Source organism: Macrosteles quadrilineatus, unplaced genomic scaffold, assembly GCF_028750875.1.
Source record: "Macrosteles quadrilineatus isolate MER2022 unplaced genomic scaffold, UCM_ALF_1.0 Scaffold_2__2_contigs__length_208266976, whole genome shotgun sequence".
Lineage (NCBI taxonomy): Eukaryota > Metazoa > Arthropoda > Insecta > Hemiptera > Cicadellidae > Macrosteles > Macrosteles quadrilineatus.
In genome coordinates, this window is record NW_026542595.1 from 146,386,784 (window position 1) to 146,412,672 (window position 25,889).

Genomic DNA, 25,889 nt, shown 5'->3' on the forward strand with positions numbered 1-25,889 from the left:
CTTTGTTCAGGTGAGTTTTGGCGTTCTATCTAGTATGTAGATTTAATTAAAACTGGTGATGCGCTTGAAGACATTCAAAGAAGTTTGTGAGCATATTAATGCACTTCTATGCTTGTTATTCTTTCTCGATGAAGCTGTCATAAGTTTTCGATCGTTGTTGTCATGGTTGGTAAAGTTTTCTTTTATTACTATACTGTACCTTCTCACAACATACGTTACGCTGTTGTGTTTTTTTGTACTAAGCAGGCCTACAAATATTACAAAGTAATTGATTTCATGCCTATCAAATTCACTTTAGGTACCAACCGGCATATTATCTTTCATTATTGATATTTGAAGATGAAATGTAGTTTAACGTTTTTATTTCTTATTTAATGTTATATTGATATTGTCACTGTAACATTGTCCTCACTATCATTTTAAAATGTTAATTTAATTACAATTTACCTATATCAAAGTATAATATATACTTATAAAAAATAAAGCCAAGATGTATTTTGTTAGTGTCATGGACGGAGGTTGTAAGTAGTAGTTACCATTTTTAACCAGATTTAGATGTTGGAAAAATACAAATCACCACAGTTTAAAAAAAGATTATTCCCTATATGATAAATTCGCTAAAACAGGCCAATTAAGAGACCTAAGTCAAGCTTTAATGGGGATGAAATCCCATCGGTACTTAAGCGATCCGGAGCTTTGTCCAAAATGATTACATCAGTTTTACTTTCGGAAAACTTAAGTTAATGACTGAGTTTTATTTGGGCAGTTAAACTATTTTATAAAGCTAACAATTATAACACAACAATCCTACAACAACACAATCCTACAATGCATCACTTAATTTTATTTTTATGTTATGTGTGTTGAGGCTAGCCTTCTATACGAAATTTTTAAAGATAAAGGGTAACAATTTTATTAGAATCAATTAGTATGATATATTGCATAACTAGTTTTTCATGTATCAGTAAAAAAGGGTTATGAAATAAAAAAAAATCGTGTTATCCAATAAAGTAAGTGTATGAGCTTATTCAGGTCAAAATCATATAGAATCTTTTATTGACGACATTTTCCCTCATATTTATATTTTTTATTCAACTGTCCAGCAATGAGAACAAATTGTATTTGTTAAATTGGTCGTTCCAAAATAAGGAAAGATTTTCTTTTCTATGGGGAAATTCCATTCTACGATTCCACTTTACGCTTAAATCGGACTCTAATCCAGGAGGCTGTTGCATAATCACACCTTTCGGTGGAAATCAAACTCGGAACTTTAGGACAGCAAGTCCCTTGCTTCGACCTCTAGACCACACCCCTGCCTAATTTAGTTAAAACCGTGTATAATCACGACATGCAATTCCCATTGTTTATCATTATAATACCCTATGGTTCTAACTGGTAAGCCCCACCTTTATGACTGAGCCATTACTTTAACACCAGTTATCTCTCATATATTCATAACATGTTGTCAAGTGAATACAATATTTCAGCAGAACTCAGATAACACACGTCCAACTTCATCAACGGTTATCTGTGGCTGTAACTGATGTCGGGTGGTCTGTTCTGGTATTTTACATTATTTTAATCCTAAACACACATTATTATTTAAACACACGTTATTTTAATGTATAGCTATGAGAATAAAAAGTGCACGTATAAAAATATGATGAACATGACATTAACATATGATGATAAATATGATGAATATGAATTTGTGGTGTCTAGATTGCAAAAAATACAGGTTTCTGGTAGAACTATTTCCTTAGAACATTTTCTGATGCTCACAGTACAATTATATTTTTAACTTAATATAAATAAAAAGAAAAAGCTTAGCAAGGTAACCAGTATTTGGTTTGAAAATATAAAAGTAAAATACAATTAGAAAAAGTATATCACTGATTTTTTGATATTTGATATATCACATTTAAAGTGTTTACGTTAATTTTATGACTACAAGAATACAATTTTATTATGACTCTGTTTCAAAATTTGATTCAACACTCAGTACTAAAATTAATATGATTGAAAATAATAGAATGAAAATAGGTGACACAATTTAATTTACTATAATCATTACGCATTTCATTGCCTGGGATGCTCCTCTAATGTGGGATAAATTTTTTTAACGGTTAATTGTAAAGCTTGAATAACTATAACCACAAAAGTTTAAATTTTATTGTCCTACGTGAACTTTTATATTTCCTGCGAGGGATGCAGGTCCAATCCCAAACATGAAAACAAAAGGATATGAGGGGGTTTGGCCACAAGATTTCACAAAATGCCACTTTGTAGATTATTCTATACTAAACGCGTTATACAGGGTGATTTGTACTCAGTGTGACAAAATTTTTTTGGTGTAAGTACAAAGTAAATGAAGTGTGATGATGCATATCAAATGTTCCAAGTCTAAAAATTAGCTTCTAAAAAATATTTTATGTTTTTCAAAAATAACCATGCTTTTAAACTTAATACAGCGATTCCTCAATTACCTGTATATGGATTTAAGTAGATAATGTCATTTTCGTGTTCTACATTAAATCTTGAACAAGAATAATAGAAAATAACAGAGGATCAGTTGTAAAAACTCCATTGTAAATAGATTCAAAGATAAAAATTAAGATGTTTGATAAAAATTTTAAAAACAATGGTCAATAGCATTTTTCACACCTTATATACAAGAAAGTGTCAGAATATGTTAAAAACTGCGCTATTTTATAAGCTTCCCAACCATATGCCATACTATTGAGGTTTAGATATTTTTTTGTTTGTTTTAGGGGTTTGTAAACCAGAAAACAGGGAACTTTTTTACTGTTTTTACTGTTCAAGCTGAAACAAAAATACAACATTTGCTTATATTAATACATGCCGACTTCCTATGTTTTAAATGTTAAAGACACCATGCTTTGTAGTCTTCAAACCACTAAAGCGTACATAAGCAGACATAAAGCTCAATGGTGTAGCATATGGTTGGAAAGCTTATAAAATGCCGCAGTTTTTAATATATTCCGACACTTTCTTGTATACAGGGTGTGAAAAATGAAATGCAATAGACCATTGTTTTTTAAATTTTTATCAAACATCATGATTTTTATCTTTGAATCTATTTACAATGTAGTTTTTACAACTGATCCTCTGTCATTTTCTATTATTCTTGTTCAAAATTTTATGTAGAACACGAAAATGACATTATCTACTCAAATCCATATACAGGTAATTGAGAAATCGCTGTATTAAGTTTAAAAGCATGGTTATTTTTTAAAAACATAAAATAATTTTTTGGAAGCTAATTTTTAGACTTGGAACATTTTATATGCATCATCACACTTCATTTACTTTGTACTTACACCAAAAAACTTTGTCACACTGAGTACAAATCACCCTGTATTTGTGTAAGATTATTCACGGTAAACTATTGATGCATCCCGCTGAATTTAAGTCTATTAGAATTATTGAAATTATTGGTAAATGCAAAGCAGAGTAAATCCACTATACCAAATTCAGATGTAACTACCATTACAACTTGAATTTTAAGTCAGGCCTTATGTTTTAGTAGATGAAAAATTTCTCTCAATGATAATTATTAAAGATCCCCTTTAATGTTACAGTAAGTATTTTCTACCTTTTAAACCATTAAGTAAAATGCACATGTAATTATTTTTCTACGGTGAACCTTCAAAGGTCTTTTTAGGTGGACAAACACTGTAATGCGATAATCTTGTTACAGCGAAACCTTTGATTAAACTTTCACTGACGAAGGAATCAGAATTCTTTGACAATTTGCTGTCTTTGAGAATTTAGCCAAGTTTGGGCATCTTTAGTCGATGCACGTATGTTGAATTCCCCAGTCACGTGCATATGTCACATGGGATACTTAACATTGGGAAAAAGTGTGTTCTTTACTACCTATATCACAATTTTTAGAATATGATAAATACTTTTTAGTCAGTGTTGCTAATCACGTTGTACAATATGTATTCCACACTCTTCGACCCAGTACCAATTTAATTTCTAGTTTTGGTGTCCTCAGAGGCCAAAAAACAAACCATTTAAATTCATATGGACAATGTATACATGAGATGTGTCCGTTAAGCTCGAATTAGCACGATAACTCGAGCAAAAATCATCCGATTTTGATGAAATTTGCTACAAACATGTAAACCTACGTTTTATTTTAAACGTATGCAAACCAACATAATCAAACTATGGGAACGGGGGATTATGGGGTTTATGGGTTTTTATGGGAAAAACATAAAATTGCGCAATTTCTTTCAAAACTATGATTTTGTAGAGCTTAAAAACAAATCATTTAGTCGTCATTTAAGTGTTTTGCACAGTTATTGGTCATGGAGAAAATTAAAAAAATCTTTAATTTAAAATCCCCATGTTATTTTTATTAAAAAAAAGTAAGCTGCTATAGTGTTCTTGTTTATGGATATAATTCAATCAAACTTAGCGAATATATTTATTACTTACTAAGCTATTAAAAAAAAACAAAAACAAGAAAAAACACACAAACTGTATGCAAACCCAGGCACTGTTTACACCTAATACCAGTAAAATAGATTTAAGTGAAAATCAAATCAGGAAAATATAAATTAGATTACTATATAGGTTTGCTGCAGCGAGGGTATGTTTCTACACCTAAAACAACCCATACTGGAAATAAAGCTGAACTTTTAACAACATTTATCATCCAACACCAAAATAACAACGAGACAAAGATATATTTTTGAAGTTTTCATAGCGTAGGAGGTTGATTTTACCACATTAAATATTCGTGAACTCTGTAAAATGATAAAATAGTGTTTTAAGGTGTCATTAACATCGCGTTGTCACTGTTGAATAAATAAACACCTATTACGGTGTATATTTTATAATGACGTCACGGTATATCTAGTGCGGCCTTGTGTCACGTCAGTCCGGCGTCAAGATACGTTCATGTGATTATGAGTCGGTTCCTTGAATCACTGGCCTGCCACTATCAGTACATGACTACATAGAGTAAGTCAAATTTGGCAACCAAACATATTATATATCCATATTTATTCAAATATATTTCTCCATCATATTTTGTAAGTAAATCAAATAAACTAAGTTACTTTTGATGTAAATGCATGACCAAAAACAGTATTCTGTTAAACATATTCAAATGTCAGTAGAGTTTCTGTGGAAGTTCTGTTTGTTTATTTTGCACGCATCACATGCATGTAGAACGTATTCCCTGAGAGCGTCGCGGCGTCGCGGTCGCCTGCATTGACGTCGACCTGGGACTGGAATAATCAAACACGACAAGGTTCGAAACTACACAATATGGTTGAAAACACGCTGTATTTTTTTCTGATTTTTAATGATCACTATTGGCTAAATATTGACCGTTGTAATTCTTGTGATGCAATGCAGTGTGTGAACGGTATCATTATTTTAATTATGGATTTTAAGAGTATGTATACAGGTTTCTTTAATGTTTATTTACATTTTTCCTTGGGAATAATTCTAAAATAAGACTTTATATTTGATTTAAGATTCTTTAAAGTAGACATTCGTAAATAGTTTTAAGTGTGTTTTAATTTAAAATAAACAAACTTAAATTAGTACACCAATCTTGACTGAAAGTTTTCTCTTGTTTCAGAGTGTAGTTTGCATTGTGTTTCCACTTTTTCATAGTATAGTATACTCAAGATCGCACTTTGTGAATGGACTTCAAAAACATACCGTTAAAGATACGGTTATATAAGGGTTAAATAAGGTTAAATACCCCCGCCGCAGCAAACCTACAGACTAAGCGAATTTCCATTTGCCTGATTGGATTTACACTAAAATGTCTCCTTAAAAATATCACATTCCTTATTTAAATAGAATCAGTTTAACACATACTTAGGTTTACTGCAACAGGGAGGGTAAAAGTGTTTTTTTTATGTAAAATGTTAATAGTTAGTAAGAAATAAAAACATTTTCCAAATTTGGGCAAAATATGTTAATAAACAGGCAAACTACAACAGTTTACTTATTCTCCATAAGAATAACATGGGAATATTAAATTTATTTATCCAAGTTTTTGGAATTTTCTCCGTAACCATTAGGTGCATTATAACGCTTCAATATACTAAATTATTTGTTTTTTTAAGCTCTACAAAATGGTTTGGAAAGAAACTGAAAAATTTTATGTATTTTGAGTCAAAAATGGGAAAAACCCATTTTTACCCCATAAAAACCCCCATAAACCCCCGTTCCCATGGTCCGATCATGCTGGTTCGCGAACTCGTTTTAATAAACGTAGGTTTACACGTTTGTACCAAATTTCATCAAAATCGGATCGTTTTTGCTCGATTTTTGATCTAACGGACACATATATAAATAAATATATATATATATATATATATATATGAATTTGAACGGATGGTGTTTTTGGCCTCTAGGGACCTCAAAACGAAAAAAAACCCGGGTGCAGGTCTTACCGTGAGTACTACGGTAATAGCTTATTCCCTATAAGGGAAATTCGCTAAAAGTAAGGGTTAGTAAAAAAATTAATTAATTAATTAAATTCATTAAAATTAGTGTTAATAATAATCGTTAAATAAGGTTTATAAAACCATTTAATATTTTGAAAGCTGTAGTAAAAGAGTGCACTACACAAAACGTTTGTGGAAGAAATCAGTTTACTTAATTAATTTGTCATAAAACACGGATTAAGCCCAATTAAAAAGTAGTAATAATATTTTACAAAAAATTACATGCAAAATGTATATTATAAATCGTTTTTAAAGTCCATTTTGCTGAAGAAATAACTTCCAATAACCACGATCTAACGTTTTAGCGATTTAGATACAATATTTTTGATTTAGCAAGCAGGAATGAATAAAAGGCGATGAGCTGTTTTGCGTACTGTTTACAGGTGCAATGTGATAATTTTCATGTAGTCGTAGGGAAAAAGATTTTTTTGCTATGTATCTGTTTCGAACTGCATTCAGCTTAAACAACAAAGTGAATGAAAATATTTCGTTTCGTATATCCTCTAACTTTTAGAAGAGACAGTTTAGGCGTAAGATTCTCCAATCGAGTCTTGTGAAGTGATGAATGCACGATATGCCATGAACAATTCTGTATTAAATTTCCCAAGAGTCAAGGACCTTACAGAAATAATGTAACATATAAAGTAGCATTGTGATCTGCAAGAAGATTGACTTTACAGTTACAATCTAGATATCAGTAGTCTCTTTACCTAAAATGATTAAATGAATACATATTCAAGAATAATTTTTGTATAGAAAATGAAGTTAATACAATTGTGGGTTGTTAATAAAGGAAAATATTATCTTTTGGTATAAAACATGTAAATTGAATCATCTATTAATATTCATACTTATAAGTAATATGCACATGCTTAATATACAGGGTGTTTTTTTTTTTACTTGCATCTTTATTTATGTAAAAACCGCAATAGATAGAAATATTCAGTTTGCGGGAATCATCTATTGACGTAGGGGGCACAATTTTTTTGAATTCAATGTTACATTCACATTCCCCCCCTTTCCCCCCTGCCACCAACTATTTTTTTTTAAATAGCAAGGTACCCCTTGTGACATATCAAATGAAAGAGCATGACAAAATAAAATGTTTGGTGAAAAAAATTGAAAATCGGCTAATGAATTTGTGAGATAATCCCCCCCTTTTCCCCTACCCATAACTTTTTTTTAAATAGCAAGGTACCCCCCCCCTTGTGACATATCAAATGACAAATAAATTTCACAAAAAAAATTTCTTTTTTCATGCTCTTTCATTTGATATGTCACAAGGGGTGCCTTGCGATTTAAAAAAAAATTAAGTTCCGGGGAGGGGGGAGGGATATCTCTCGCAAATTTATGAACCGATTTTCAATTTTTTTTTCATCAAACATTTTATTTTTTCATGCTCTTTTATTTGATATGTCACAAGGGGTACCTTGCTATTTAAAAAAATGAAGTTGGGTGAAGGGGGAATAGGGGGGGGGGGAAGCGAATGCAACATTGAATTAAAAAAAATTGTGCCCCCTACGTCAATAGATGATTCCCGCAAACTGCATATTTCTATCTATTGCGATTTTTACATAAATAAAGATGCAAGTTTAAAAAAAAACACCCTGTAGTTTTAAGCTTATATGGTTGTTGAATGAAAGATATCTAATAACTCAGTTGCTTGGGAACGCGCATGCTAAAATAATACATAATACCTTAAGCAGCAAAACAACTGGACACTTTGCGTTGACATTTTCAAATGTCATATGGAAATGCCAATGGAGAAAACTAACACTTATCCTTGTCGTCCGACTCCCTCCATGAACTATTTGACAATTTTGTTGTGGATGAAAAAACATACATTTTAAAATCAGCTGACAATTATCATTAAATACCCAACCAATAGTTTTAAAAACCCACAGTTGAAGTTCTAACATAAAAACTATAAAATTACCTGTTCAGATACGTGGGGTCTTTGCTAATCACCGTAAAACATTCCTTTGCATCCTAGAGGAGTAGAATAATAGGGTAGACTGTAAACATTATCATTTTGACTCTACCCAATGGGTAGAGCCGTAACAAAACCTTTGTTATTCAAAAACATTTAGACTTACTTCCATTAAAACGATTTTACTAAAGCAAAAGGTCATTTTAATTCACAAATTAATTAATGAAACGTAGATATAATTTAAAGTGTATGTTATGATAATTAAAAAAATATCAAAGCATGATGTAACTAACACAAGCTACACTTGTCTAGCAAGGGATGATTTGATTAAACCACTATGACTGACAACATTCGGGAGTGTTTGGTAAACAAGGAATCGTGGTTGAGTTATTGGATCCTAGTCTTAATGTCGCTTGATACACTGAGGTGATTAGATTAACTGTTGAAAGGTTCACATAATCTTTGACCCTTGCTCACAATATGTTTTAATGCAAATCAAATAATGTTAAACACTTTTGGGGGAGAGACTATGGACTTACGACAGCATTACGATGCTTATGATTTTTTTCCAAACCAGTAGTATATCCTTTAGGAAACTAACTGTGCATTTTACCTGTTACTAACTAGCCTATAATTTTATAACAAGCCAATATAGTAAGTTTTATCGACTAAGTCACCAGGTTTGCTGCAATAGGTATATTAGTATTTTGTAACCTCAGAGTCTTCAAATTGGTTCGATAGTTCAACCAATAAACAAAATATTGTGGATTTTTTTACAATCCACGAGAGCGCAAATAACTTAAAAATTACTATTATTAAAAGGGGTTTTAATTGATGTTATTAACAGTGGTTTACTTTGCATACCCTAATATCAAAAATATACCCGTATTTGGTTAACAGGATAGGGCAAATAAATATTCAACGTCATGTCCGACAAAATGAACAACAATGTTTATATTGTTTCTTTTATGTCGAATGTTTATTTATATGATGTATTAATCCTAAAATGTAAAGTTTTTCCATCATTGTATAAGCATGTAAAAAAGGAGTTTTCCATAAATAAATAAATAATTGTTGATTTGTTCATTCGTTTGTTAGATTCTTCGTTCCTAATTTGATCGTTCGTATGCCTGCTGATGTGTTTTTTTTTTGCCTGTTTATTTACCTTACTACACGTTCCCATGGTTGTTAGAAATTTGAATGAAGGAATAAAGGCTTGTAACAAATGATCATACAGGGCTTAGTGTGTATTCGCTATCAGTTGTGATAGCGAGCCAAAATAGCCCCACGTTTTTATCTAACGTTATATTATGACTGTGACATAACGAATATGTGTCACATGATAACATCTGAAGTAATGAACCTCACGTTTAATATTACAAATCTGTTAAATTGTGAAATACCAATGAGGAATTTATGATAACATACCATTAAGATTTGCAGTATATTTAATTATAAAAATACTTCGATTGATAAGTCAATACATTTAGTGTGCAAAATGAACAAACGTTTTCACAACATTCTTTTAGAAAGCAAATAAAACGTTTTCAAGACAATAATAATAACAAAAAAGGAAGTCAAATCTATTTCTTAACCAATTTTAGACACCAATAAAATTTACCTTTTGTGACTTGTTGCCAGAGGTTTTAGGTGCCTGGGAAATTTATAACATAATTTTATAATGGTAATACGAAATGGGACAAACTTACCCAACCTTCGCTCCTATGGAAGAAGCTTTGGTTCACTATTGACTCGTTGTGTGACCTCATCTTAGTTGACATCATGTTATTCACAAGATTAAACAGAGGGAACATAACTATTATTCACAGAAAGGTTATGCTGCTTTTACTAAATATATCAATTATTCATTACATTTTAACAAATTGCTCGAATCTATATAATTAAGGTTATGGGGCTACACCTAAGAGTTTTGATATAAGTGATTTTTATCTACTGGATAACGCAAAATGGTATCATAAAAGTAATTAATTTCTCATTAAACTAAGTAGTAAACCCACTGCTTTCTTTGTAGGCTTTAACATAGAGTGTCACACGGAGAAATGTTTCAACTATACCTAAATGTGAACTAGAGTAACGCACACAGTTTCATCTTGTAAGTAAGATCGAAATTTCCCACGGGTCAAACAGACAGTTAATCAGCTGTTTATGTAGTGGCCTAACTTTTCTGTGACATAAAAGTTAAAGACGTAAAAATCAAGTCAGAGTACAAACATTGTAGCATCATTCTACGATTGTCATGTATCGTTCTTACTGTATTTGAGGAGAATAATTTTGTAGTGGAAATACATCTCTTTAAGATGTTTGGGTCATAAGCAACTTATGGACTTTATAAGTTGTTATATGATGACATCACTCATGTAGTGATTCACAATCAACTTAAAGCACAAAAATCTGTATTATGTGAACTTCTATAAAATACGTTGTTATGTGTGCGAATGGATACTGGTAGCATTCAACTATTAATTATCAAACGCATTAATAATAAAAGACATTTATCAAATCGAATATGTCACATATGGCGCTAATGTATAAATGTAGCTTGTTGTCTTTCATTAATGATTAAAATGTGTAAACACTTATTCTGTTTAGTTTTGTATCAAATACGTAGTACCTCGATAATAAGACTCACATGGGGGTCATTAAATAAGAATTTGTATCAAGGCTGACTTTCTTATTGAGGTTTGCAATAACATGTGATTACTGGTCAAATAAATTTAAGGGGATTTGAAAATTACATTTATTATCAAGGGCTACCTGTCATCTAGGGTCTTCTTAATGAGGGTCATATGTAATATATTAATTACTAAAATTAGAGATTTTTTTAAAACAGATGAGTGGGTTTTTAAAATATTGATTCTGTATATTGGGGTATATTGTGTTATCTATAATAACCTAAATGTATGCACTCGTCACGTAGACGCCATTCTGTTACATAGCCAAACCAATTGAATACGATCCAAAACAGTTCTCTAACTTTAATATGCAATCAAGAGGGAAAACGAACAAATTTTAAATCGAATTGCCTTTGATTAAATTTGTTTAGGTTAAGTAAAAATATAGATATCAAAGTAAATAAAACTAATTGCAATATAAAAAATACGGTTAAAAGAAACACATTTTCATAAGAGATTTAACAAATAAATTAATCATAAATTTTAATAGTTTGTCAACGAATCCATACATAGTACATAATATATTCAGTTATTCTGAAAAATAAAAATACGAAGAAGAATAGACAAAATGTAAATAGTTTTGCATTGTCACAGATGTCCCAGAGTTGGGTTTTCAGCAATGTTCACCTGGTTTGTCCTTATCTTCGAACCACACACTCGCAGTGAAGAATCCCCTGGAAAAAGTAAGATCCATCAAACTTTTAAAAATACTTTGGTCGCCATATTGTGGAGTTGACCAAATGAACTTTTTTCAGGATTTCAAGCTTTAAAGACTCATAACATTATTTGTTTAAGGTTACTTGTGTAAGATAACTAAAAGGTAATTTATAATACCTACCATTATTTATTGATAACTTTTAAACAGTAAAAGAGAAAAAAATCCTAAAACTTTTGCCAATAACAAACATGGTTAGGAGCTGCGGCAAGTAAATATTTCTAATTTTTACATAGTAACAATATAAATAATATGGGGAGCGCGCTGGTGTAGTGTTAGAGCACGGAATTTTGATCCCTATAGTCCCGGGATCAAATCCTACCAAATCACCAATGGGTTTTATCTAAATGATAATGCCTCAATGTCTAGCTTTAAGATCCATCAAACTTTTAAAAATACTTTGGTCGCCATACTGTAGAGGCGACCAAAAATTTTGCCAATAACAAACAGGGTCAGGAGCTGCGGTAAGTAAATATTTCTAATTTTTACTTAGTAACAATATAAATAATATGGGGAGCGCGCTGGTGTAGTGTTAGAGCACGGAATTTTGATCCCTATAGTCCCAGGATCAAATCCTACCAAATCACCAATGGATTTTATCTAAATGATAATGCCTCAATGTCTAGCTTTAAGTAATCTGAAGATTGATCCCAGGCTAGAGCCTGGCGTCATGAGGAAAACAAATACAATAAAAGGTCAATATTAAAGTTATTTGATAACAACTTCTTATCCATCAATAATGAATTATACGAATAAATTACCAAGCCTAATATCATATCAATATTAAGTAAATTATTACATAAGCCATGTAATAGGTTCATGTTATGTAACGTTATATCTATAACAGAGCAGCGAAAATGGCATTCATCACTCCTTAAAAATCAGCTTCCTTACACTGTATTCATGAAGCTGGAAACCAAAGATAAGTTGTGAACGAATTCTATTGAGACCCAGTAGAGCTCGAACATAGATACATCTAACAAAACCGTAAGATTAAATGCAACTTTAATATTGATTGAAGGTTCATTCCCAGTAAATATAATTTTTATTCGAATAAAAAACATTATCTACAGTAAATAAAAAAATGGAAAGATTTTTCTTTATTTGAATTTAAATACAGTTTTTCTGAAGAACTAAGAACATGGAGCAGATAACATGGACGTGCTTTATAAGTTAACACTCATAAAATATGATTAAATAAAATTGTATAATAACAGTTAAGTATAAATAACCCATTGAGTAAAACGTGTCAATTACAATTGAATGACACTCAATTTTGGCGTGTCATTCAAAATATATAGATGAAAAAAATATTGGTCGAATACAAGCTTTAGCTGCTAAATTCCTGACGACATTAAGGGAAAAACTACGGTATTGGATTAATTAAAATATATAGGAGAACAAACATATCCAATGTAATATATCAATTGAAAAAAAAACAATAGTAAACAGAATATCATATACATTTTGTCTTGAAGTAAGTGCAAAATACTTAGGAATAGTTTTTAAACGGGTGAAAATAAAACGAAAATAAAAAATTACACTTCCAAAAACAACTCGTTTTAAATATACTCGCTATTTTGGTTTTTGGTTTTTAATTGAATGAATGAATTGCAAAAGCTAGAAAATGTTTATGACATTTAGTTATTGCTATTATAGCTTCCAACAATTCTGTATCGAAGACAATATAGTTCATAAGAAACTGGCGACTCAGCCCTATAGAAAACTACGAGACTATGTTCCTTGACGTACAATTAATTAATTCTCATTACACTTGTATACGGCCTGCTATACTGTATCATAAGTAATTTTCTTATGATCTGAGAGGGTGTAGTCTATGGTAAAAAATGTTGGGAAAGTCGGGTAACAATTGGACAGCTTTTGCGCCCCTGTACTGGGCAGCGTTTACTAGAAGGCCAAAACGCTATTTACGCAGTGGATAGCTTTTGTACACCTGTCAAAACCGTTTTACCTGGTTTATCATAGTACCAGGACATTTTATGTGAGGTAGAGGAACCCGATTGGCCGTTTGAGTTCACAGTCCCTATCTGCATATCGCTCTCTCGTTCTGGATAAAAATGTTCTCAGAATGGGCTTAAAGATTGATGAACTATCTCCTAATCCTTCCTTGAAATAACTATTGTTTTCACCTTGTGTTTAGCCTTCGTATAACTTGTTCAACTGATCAGTGACGGAAATCCCCGAAAACCCTTTGTAAACAACACAATAACATAATGCCAACCTCATTTCTATAATGATTGCCCTGGAAGTGGGTTTCAAAATTATCTGTATAATTACATGTCACTTTGAAAGCCCATTGCGCAGAGGAAACCCAATATTTTGAAGAGATCGGCGATAACGATGTGTACCATCTGACAAAGCGTTTATTTTCAAACGCTGATTATTTTCTCCGTTTTGATTGTTTACCTATCCAGTCGGATTAAGTTCTGCAGTGGTGAATTTATTTGTCAAGATTTCCCTGTGCTAAGATTTGCATATCATTACCTACTGAGCTTTTAAAGGTTTCAGACATCTATTAGTTTGTATTTAACCATTGCAATATTCATAAATAGTTTTCAGGCAAAAATTACTTTTATATTTTTAGAATTTCTTATGCCTACTTCTGTTTGATTTGTATATTTTTACAGGAGAATACTGATATGTGTATATAAAATACCCCCGCCGCAGCAAACCTGCAGACTAAGCGAATTTCCATTTCCCTGAATGGATTTACACTAAAATGTCTCCTTAAAATTATCACATTTATTCCCTATTTAAATAGAATCAGTTTAAAACATACTTAGGTTTGCTGCAACAGGGAGGGTAAAAGTGTTTTTTATGTAAAATGTTAATAGTTAGTAAGAAATAATAAAAACATAATAAACAAGCAAACTACAACAGTTTACTTATTCTCCATAAGAATAACATGGGAATTTTAAATTTTTGGAATTTTCTCCGTAACCATTAGGCGCATTATAACGCTTCAATATACTAAATTATTTGTTTTTTTAAGCTCTACAAAATAGTTTCGAAAGAAATTGCAAAATTTTATGTTTGCATAAAAGCCCCCATAAACCCCCGTTCCCATGGTCCGATCATGCTGGTTCGCGAATTCGTTCGAATAAACGTAGGTTTACACGTTTGTACCAAATATCATCAAAATCGGATCATTTTTGCTCGAGTTATCGCGCTAACGGACACACACACATATATATATATATATAAATATATATATATATATATAAATATATATATATGAATTTGAACGGATGGTGTTTTTGACCTCTAGGGACCTCAAAACGAAAAAAAAAGGTCCCGGGTCCAGGTCTTACCGTGAGTACTACGGTAATAGCTTATTCCCTATATGGGAAATTCGCTAAAAACGACACGAGGAAAGACATTTAATTATTGACTTATCGGGTGTGTATTGTTAACTAAATAGCTTTAACCCCTGACCTGTGAGACAGGCTAAAAATCTCTCAATCCACTAACTCTGACATGACTTCTAGTTATGTTTTTTCCGTGCTTTGGGGGTTTGGAGATTATTTTAACTCAGCATTATTGATAGATAGGTATTTAAGTTAGGAAGACTTTTTTAGCATTGTATTTTATGAATTGGAAATCTAGGCCCAATCAAACAGTCAAATTAATCCGGATTATATATTACTTGGATTCTTTGTTTCAAATGGAATATTTTACGTAATTCGCATTTTCTTATTTTAATTCCGTGTTATGTTAATATGCTCTAAGAAAGTGATTAAATTTAGCATTAAATTAGATAAACTGTTTAAGGTAACTGTCACAAAACAATTATACAGTATACTGCAAACACAAAACTAGGCAACCAAATACGTTTAGTCTATAAACAATTTGCACTTTAAATAATAATAAAAAAAAAACATTAAAAGAAATATTTACTGGTTCCATTATATACATATTGAATTTCGGGTGTTCTTGCAGCATCTTTATAGGTTTTTTTTTATTTTTTTCATTATACAGTAGTAGTACCTATTTAAAGCATTTTACAAATCTGTTAAAATACTTTTCGTCAAGCTGCTGATAAAGTCTCCAACATTTACACCTTTTTATTGAGTAATTTAAAACTTTTCACGTCCACTTTTTGCTTAAAACCTCTCTTGTTTATGACCGGACTAACTAATTTATGTACGTTGTAATGCAGTGAACACAATTAATATTCATTGCCTCATTATTTTCAATTTACCTAAATACGGTTTCTGAAACAATGAAGAGTGTTAGCTGCAATTCTTTTCATCGTGATATAGTGGATGATTTTTATGACCTGTCTAAAAAATGCATCGTTTATGAACTTGTATGAAGAAAAGCTTTTTACGGAAATGGTAAATATTATAACAACTTTAACTATCTGATGTCGTGAGAATATTTTTTCATGTTTAGTAAAAGGAAGTCGCACAACTATTTTTAGGGTGTAAACAACTTAACTCTGGTTCTAAAAGCTAAATTCACCATATTGTTTGTAATAGGTTTACAATTAAAATTGTTAGTAGTAGTTAGGACCTACTAGCGTGTAAGCATTGCTGATTAAGCTGATTATCGTGTAAAGTGTATTGATTGCCTACATCGATTTTGGATTGGATCATTGCAGGGCCGCTTTAGTAGTAAGGCTTAAGAGGTTTCAAGTTTGTTTGGGGAGTGCGAAGAGGAAAATTCTCTGCCAATGAAGAGGCACAGGGGAGTCGCAAATAAGTCGGCTCATAGCAGGTCATATGCAATCGTAGGCCTGAATCAATGACTTTGATACTAAAGCAGACTTTACATCCATCGACCAGTTGCAGCCATGTTTTACTCAGACAGAATTTTCTCTTTTATAGCGTGTGAAGTTCACTCAATACTAAGTCCTTTTTTTCAAATTGTTCCTACCTTGATAACAGATAGGGATACAAAATATATAATAGGTTTTTTATGAAATCCTGACTGCCTGCAACCATAATATTGGTCTATGTGGTGATCTAAAGATGAGAAAGTAAACTGTACGTAATAGTACATGTATAAGACATATAGGTAAGCTGAGTGGTGACCGCATTGGGCTTGCTGCCAGTCTCAAACCAGCAATACCTAGATATTATCTATTGCTTTTGCTGTATAAATCACTCTTTCTGTTTCGTGTGGTTGAAAAGTTTGCTTAATTAAGAAAAAATATTTTTTACAAGATCAAACTCACATTGTCAGTGACTCAATTACATTTTGTATAATGTTCTGAAACTGCTTAAATCTTTGAAATGTGAATGCAGTATTTTATTTGACCTTAACATACAAAGGTTAGATGCATGCAGTTTCAAATTGACACTATCAGATTATCAACGAAATTACAATTAATGATTTTTTGTGACTTACCATTGCTGCAAGATGTGATTTTGAAAGTGAGAAAGAATGTACATGAATGTTTTTGTGTAGACAACCTTGCTCTGTATTTTCCCAGTGACAAGAACTAGAATTAAACTTCATCGTGCAAGAACAAAGGTAACTTAGTTAAAAAAAAAAAAACTGAATATTATTGTCATTGCTGAGATCATTAAATTTGTTGTTGGAAAAGCTAGCTATATCCTCTCCATGTGTTATTCGGCATTCTATCTATCACAATATCAGGGAACCTATGGTAGGGTTTATTACAACCAAGCTCAGATTTAACAACTTGCCAAGCAGCCTTAATCTCAATTTCTGAATTATTTATAAGATAAGAATGATTTATTTTCTTTGAAAAAAAATTGCAAACATTACTAAAAGTCTTTCTGTATTGTTAAAATGGTTAATTGTTTACAATTGTTAACATGGTTGATAAAATCCATATCGTTTGACTGCTTTGCTAGTCACTAAGCTCTCTCTTTTAAATGCTTTATATCTTAATACTATTTGTTATCCATTTCTTGTTGTTTTAAGGCCTTACTATAAAATAATTTTAAAAGGAAGGATTCATCTTTTTTTAAACAACCATAAAAGTTTAAACAGATTTCATTGAAAGTTGTATCTGATGAAACTTGCCAATTCGTAACGTTGATTTTATGAATAAATAAATTAATATTTTTACAGAAGAACTTCTGAGATTGCTCAGCCATTGGTCAGGCCATACTACCATAGCAATACTAGTAAACTAAAACGTTGCGTTAAAAGTTCTAAGCTTGTTTTTTAGGCACCAGTATGTTTCAGACACAGCTTTCAACTGATTTTGGTAAGCTGTAGTTAGTTGTACGTGAGTATCATCCGAACCATTTGGCCCTCAAACTCCTAGACAACAGAACAGTCAACATGTCTACAGACTAAAAAGAGAAAATGTTTTAGACCTTCCGACTCGATTTGTACAGCTCTGAAATTTCTTTTCTTTCCTTTTTTTGTTAGTGCCAAATAGGTTTAACTGCTAACTCATGCTTTCCAATTTTAATTTTTTATATAAATGTCATCATATTTACTGATTGTTTAATGTAAAACAGATTGGTAATAAAACTTTGTTAAATAAACCTTCGTATTGGTCGTCATGGTGAATTTCCGAGTTAGAATACAATTTTAAGGTTGGTTTCTTATTTAGAACTAAAGGATCAGTTATTAAAACAAAAACACCTGAAACTTAGTGTGCTGTAGGAAAATGAGGGATTTATGGGCCATATTTTTTTAAGGAAAAAAAACTCCTGTTACTGTAAATAATTTTGTACGATACATGAAAATGATAAGAACATTTGGTACTTACGTATTAAACGGAGGCCACATTTTGTCAGCGCGCTGCGGCGGTTATGTTAGGTTGGGTTATCGTAAATATTATGTGTGTAGGACTTTCCTCGCTTCGTTATGAATCGAAAGATACCAGACGAGTTATACTTTTTATTATGATAACCCAACCTAACATAACCGCCGCAGCGCGCTGACAAAATGTGGCCTCCGTTTAATACGTAAGTACCGAACATTTTTTATTCCTAAACTTAAAGGGTAGAAAATCTGCATCAAGAACAAATATTGCTGTATATTATATATACAGTAATATGCAGTAATATCCAATATAATTTTATTTTGCATATATTTTCACATGTAGGGCTACTGCAATTAATATTAATAAAAAAATAAACCATAGTACCCTTTTTTAAATATTTTTAGTGGCTTATGCATTTCAAATCTTAGGTCATGGTCACAGTCACAATATTATTAAATATAAACATGTAAACAAATAAAATAAATACTATCATATGTTTAAATTTCTAACTAAATTTATATCTTGTCTTGGAAAAATAAATAATTTTAAAAATCGGTAAGCCAATGGTTTTATTTAATGATTATGTCTTACATCTTTGATCTTTTCATAAATCGAGCCTACATAAGCCATTAAAAATATTAAAAAAGGGTACTATGGTTTATTTTTTATTAATATATAGATATAAATACATATATTTATATACGTATGCGTTAGCACAACTCAAACAAAAATTATCAGATTTTGATGAAATTTGGTATAAGCCGAGTTCCCGAACCAGCATGATTAGACTATGGTAACGGGGGTTTATGGGGGGTTTAATGTGGCAAAAATGGGGTTTTCCTATTTATAACCCAAAAAATAATATTTTGTAATTTCTTTCTAAACCATTTTTAGAGCTAAAAAAACAATAGTTTTCAATATATTTAAGCGTTTTTTATGCCTAACGGTTACAGGAAAAATTCCAAAAGATTGTAAATTTAAAATTACTATGTCATTCTTATGGAGAACAAATAAACTGTTGCAGCTTCCTCGTCAACGAAAATATTTTAATGAAATTTGGAAAATGTGTTTACTTTATACTAAGCTATCAATATTTCAATAGAAAACACACCTTATTATCTTACCTGTAGCAGCAAACCTAAGTACTCATCAAAATGAATGATATTTAAATAGGAAACAAATCTTAAGATTTTAAGGGAATAATTTCTTGGAATTCCAGCCAGGTAAATGGAAATTCACTTAGTCTGCAGGTTTGCTGCGGTGGGGGCATGTTTAGTTTGTTTGTTTACTTTTCTTTAATTTTCCATTAAGCTACCATAGATTTCTATATTGCATCAAGAGAAGTGACTACGTTTTTCTTATAATGCGAGATAGTGTTGAAATTTTGAGTTATGTTTCGACTTTTCTTTTACTTATTATTTCAGTATAATATATTTTGAAAACACAGTAATTGATTTTGCAGACACATGTTGTGTATATAAACAAGCGACACAAGAACCATAGAGTTTTACGGAGCCTTATGTGTTCCAACAGGAAAACATTTATATGTAGAGTATTTTCCCTTGTGACATGGACATTGATAAAATTAATTTACATCAAGATCAAGCGCCTAATCAACAAGCAGTTTGCATATTTGACAAGGTGGTGAAGAATAGCCACACCTACTTCTCTGCATTCTCTTCCCGTAGCGAGTCACGGGCACAACAACTAGTTAGTTTAACACATACAAGATTATAACACTTACTTCGTTCTACTAATTAGGGATAAAATACAGAGTGATTAAACAAGAGTTTAATTTAACAAAAGGTTTAATGCGATCTTTTACATCCAGTTTCTTCAGAAATTTCCTTGAAGAATGTAACCAGACTGCGGGCTGTACCAGTATTTAGGGTATTTTTCAATCGTATATTTTCTGTCCGTGCCATACGCGCGGCATTTTACTTCAACTGTACCTCTAAAATGTTCTTCCACTTTTAGTATACTGTTTCCATAATCACAATCGTCAACTCGAAAGCAGTCCAGCAAAACATTGTTGTATGTCATCTTTGCCAGGTAGGCTGTGTGGGATACTGGATCATTCCATTTATCCTCAAAGCAGGTCCATCCAACTTTGCCATTCTTATATGTAGACTTTTCCTTGATGCTGTGACCATCTACTTCCTTAAGTTGTTCTTCACCGATCCGTGATATTACTAAAAAAAGAAAATAAGACAAGATTGGTTATTTTTTATTTTCTTATTGTCCTAGTCTCCTCTAAAACAAGGCCACTGCGAGGTAAAAGTGGCAACGCCGCAGACCTGGCCTAATATAAAATGTGAATTATCACCATTTTTATGATACAACAGATCAGTATCTAATTTTGCATCATATATTTCAGATATTTGTAATGGAACAATCTTTTGATCTTCATTAATCTATATACATTAATTGAAATGGATGGATAATTATATTTAGAATTAAATCATATTTTTTCAAATAATTTAATACTTTTTAATGTCATTGGATAATTAAAACCTCGAAAAATGTTATCGTTTAAGCATTTTAATATTGTTTAACTCATTCAGAATATTTTTTGGGATTATCAATTGCACATCTAATTGCATAAATGAAACAATAATCATCTTTATTTTTAAAGTTTATACATTATTTTTTATTATTAATTTATTTTGGTAATTCAATGTATGATCCAGCAGTTAATGAATTATTTAATACAATTTTAAATGTAATGACACCTATTTAATGACCACCCAGATCCTTTCGATGGTTGATTCAACATTCTTCAACATTCTTTACAATAATAATAAAACCATCTTTTGCTGATTTTCTTTTTAATAAATTCTCTTTATATAATTTACACCTTGCACATTTCTTCTCCTTTTTTATAGTATACAATTTTAAAAATTTTTCATATTTTTTCTTTAGAGGATTTGACCAAACATGAATGAAATGAATGAATGAATGAATGTTTTTTTATTTCCACATAATATATACAGAAAACAATGACACACTTTTTAATACAAAATACTTACAAAATAAAACTAAGACGAAGAATAAAAAAGAACATTTCTGTATAAACTAAATTAAAACATTTACATATTTAGAAAATGTATCAATCACTATAACCATTATTCTCTTTTTCATGATTTCTCATAATAATTAAATCAGCTGCCCACAAATTATCAATACCTAATGTTGTTATTTTTCTTTTTGGAATATTCTTTCTGATCGGTGCTTGGATTTCCCTAGCCTTAATCATTTGATAATTTCTATTTAATTTTTTTTTAATTGTTGGCTCAGTTTCCTTTTTAATTATCTTACTTTCATTTCTTTTACAAATTGTACATTTGGTAGCAATTCTAAACAATCCATTTTTTATTTCAACAATATCTGGATTTATGTTTTTAATTTTCTTCTTACATTCATGGCATTGAACAGGTTCGTCAATTTACATATACCAAATCTGTATGTAAATAAAATTATTACTAATGGTTTTTAGATATTTTGAAATGCGTTTCTATATACAGGGTTATTACAAATTATGTTCCTGATTTTTATTACAAATATTACTGGGTTAATTTGTTTCAAGACTATTTTAGTTGGTACCATTGGAAAGAAAAACTCATAAAGTTTCATTTACATTGGTTTGGGTGCATATCAGCCGTTTGTCAAGTCAATCGTTGTAAGTGTTGTGTAATGGCTGAATTTGAAGGCAGGAAAGCTTTTTGCCAGTTGGAATATTACATTAACCAATCTGTTATTAGTGTGCAACGACACTTTAGAACCAGGTTTAACGATTATCCTCCTAGTAACCACTGTATTGGAAATTGACACTTGCAATTTAAGAGAAATGGCTGCATTTGAATGTTACTTTTAGTAGGGCTGAACTTAACAATGTGCTGCCTGAGATATGGAACGAGCTCGGTGGTCCGAATAATGACACACCCATGAACTGGCCTACAAGATCTCCGGACATCACCCCCTAATTTTTTTCTTGAGGGGATACATCAAAGATAAGGCGTACACACCATCATAATCAGATAGCATATTTGAGATCCAGGAACGGATTACCAATGCAATCGAAACAATAGACCTAGACATACTTTTCAAAGTTTAGCAAGAGCTTGACTACATTATTGACATCTGTCGTACCACAAGGGGTTCCCGTATCGAGCATTTACAGTTTTGTGTATCTGTGTCGAAACTTTTTGAGTTTTTCAAAAGTTGTAACTATTTTATTTCTTTGTATAACAAATAAAACTATACTTTATGTATGTATGAAATCATGAACATCATTTGTAATAACCCTGTAAAACTAGATTTTGATAATAACTTTTGAGATTTTTTTGAGATCACACAGTAGTTCTGATTATTAGAACTAATGTTCTGATATTTGAAACCGGTGTGTGACATCTCAAATTTAATTTTGTTTTATTTTTTTATTATTCCTTTATAAATGGATTTTCTAGAAGAAATTAATAATATTGAAGAATGTAAATTTTAAGAATATAAATCGCTTAAAAGTTTAGATTTGAATACAAAGTATACGATTGAGAAATTTAAAAAGTAACAGATAAATACAGACCCACAATTATTGTAGAATTAGAAAAATGTCAAGTTCATCTGCCTCATGGATTTATTAGCATTTTGGATTGAAAACAATTAAGGAACTAAATAAAAAATATTTAAACTTAATTATTGCTGAAATTAAAACATTTAAATATAAAGAAACAGTTTTGGTCAGATTTGAGTAAAACATAGCTTGGTTAGATCATAATTATAATTTTACTTGTTTATAAAAAAAATTGATTGGTAAAGAACTTTATGTAATTTATCAAAAATATTATCTTTACAAACTATTTTAAATAATTTTGGACAGATCACTACTGATTACATATTACTGGTTTGACGAACTGCTATATAATTACCTACATATAATCACTCACTATACGTCATTTGCAGAGCTACCAACAGAACAACACAAAATGGCTACCAACGATTTGCTTTGAGTTGATTTAACAGCGAAATTATGCTAATAATTTACTTAGGTGTATCTTTTTGGTGGATGTTTTAGTGTATACATTTCTGTTAGAAATAAGGAGAGTTGTTTCTGTTAGAAATAAGTAGTTAAAAAAAACATGTATTTTGTATAAATTATGCCATAATTAGGTAATATTGTTAGAAATATCTTCAAAATTGTATGTTTTTGGGTTAAAGCTAAGAATTCTTAAAAACTAGACTAATATGTAAAAAATTGAGCAAAATTTTGTTAGAAAATGAGAAATTTTACTAAACTATTGAATTTGTACGTTTTTGTGCCAAGAATGATATGTATTTATCTACTTTTATATATATATAGAGAGAGAGAAGATAGATTGTTATCATTCGGTGTTTCTGTGGTCACCGGACCAAAAGGTTTAGGAACCGCTGCAAAACCCACAATTTGAATCGGCAGTTAAATGTATAAAAATTAAATTAAAAATTAAAATTAAATGTTTCTAGAACTACTTACTAGCAGCATCACAAATGGCGAACGTCTGTAAAAGAATATAACAGTTATTATAACAGTTGAAATTAAATATTTAAAATTTTTATAGGTTTTATTCATAAACAGTTTGCAACATTTACACTTCAAAACATAACACAATATTCAATTTTTTGTAGTTTAAAAAATAAAGCTGAAATAATAATCTTCGCACCTTATTTGGTGACTTAAAATTTAGATATTTATATCAAATTTAACTATTTTAAAGTCAGAATATCTTTCTAATATTATAAATGTGAAAGTTTGTGTGTTTGTTTGTTTAAGTTCAATCACGTGGATATATATTATTACGTGGGCTGAAATTTGGCATTATGATAGTTCATATTCCCGGTTAACATATAAGCCTATCCTTATCTGAAAATCCTTTTGGGCTCCGCCCTAGTGGCTCCGGAATTTACCATGTTAACCTTATGAGTATCCATATTAAAAAGAAATTAAAGAATATTTAGTAAGCTGTTTCAACTAAACCAGTTGGTTCTATGATATTCAAAAGCATTAAAAAGTTATAAGGTTTACCAACAGGGTGCAGCAATATTAATTTTTTGTTCTTATGACAACAGCTAATTTAAACTAGCAGCAACAAAAAGCTCTTATATGCAATGAGAATTGTCAAAGTAGGATTGTTTACAGTTATTTTTATGTTTTAATTTAATAATTGGCAAAAAAACATTCAACAGAGGTACTTCGATACTTGGTGTGTGTTTGAAAACGATACAATGGAATAGATTATAGACTATACAAATTATTAAAAATATATCGAATGGATAGCACTAAAAGAGAAAAAAATGCAGCAGAGCATTAAAATTGAAAGATGAGTCTGCTGGAATGTGTTATTCTGGTGGAAAGGTTTTTTGTACCTGTATGAGAAGAGCCGGTACAGCTATGAAAGAACTAAGCCTACTTCATTTAGAATTTTTAATTGTAACATCATTTTTTTAACTAGGCCTATGTGTGACGCAATGAATAATGATAATTTGTTGTATCGTTGGCGAAGTCACTACGGAAAATTAATTATTGAAATGAGTGTAATAATCTGTTTATTTCTTATGCTGTATAATATTTATGGTTATACCATAGCAGGCGGAGCCCCGGGTACAAGCTAGTAATCTACATAACTTTATGGAGAGCTGTTCGTGTAAGCAGTGAAACAATAAAGTAAATAACTTCTTGATCAGCAAATAAAATAAAATAAAATTTACAACTTTTAGTAAACTATTGTTTATTTAAACGTGGTCTTTTTCATACAAATAAAACCATGTTTTAAACAATGAATTGATAGTTGTATGAATAATGATTTAAAAAACTATACTGCTCATTTACAAATATTATATAATAAAATTACAATAAATTAAAACTTCGGACTACATATTGGGTATTATTGTTTAGTAAGCATAAGTATAAAAATATAAACTTACGGACAAAATAAGTATGATAGGTAAGATACTCATTTTCAGCAAGTGTAGTCAACAGCAACTTCTCTGTAAGTAAGGTCTGAACCCAGCTACTAAAAAAAGCTATATATACTGAAAGGGCTATATTTACTAAATAATTGATCCATCTCAATTATCTCAACACTCTACAGCCATATTTTTTATCTGCGTCATATTTCGCCAAGTGTTCACCAGCGTCACGATCCAACAACTGTCTAATTTTACGCTCTAGAATTTTGTTCACTTGAAAATTACGCTCTTTTAATATTTTTAATTTCATGGTTTTATAATCCAAGACTATTGCAGGACAATTAATAATATTTTTTAAAATGGGTCATTCCAAGATAAAGCAACTAAT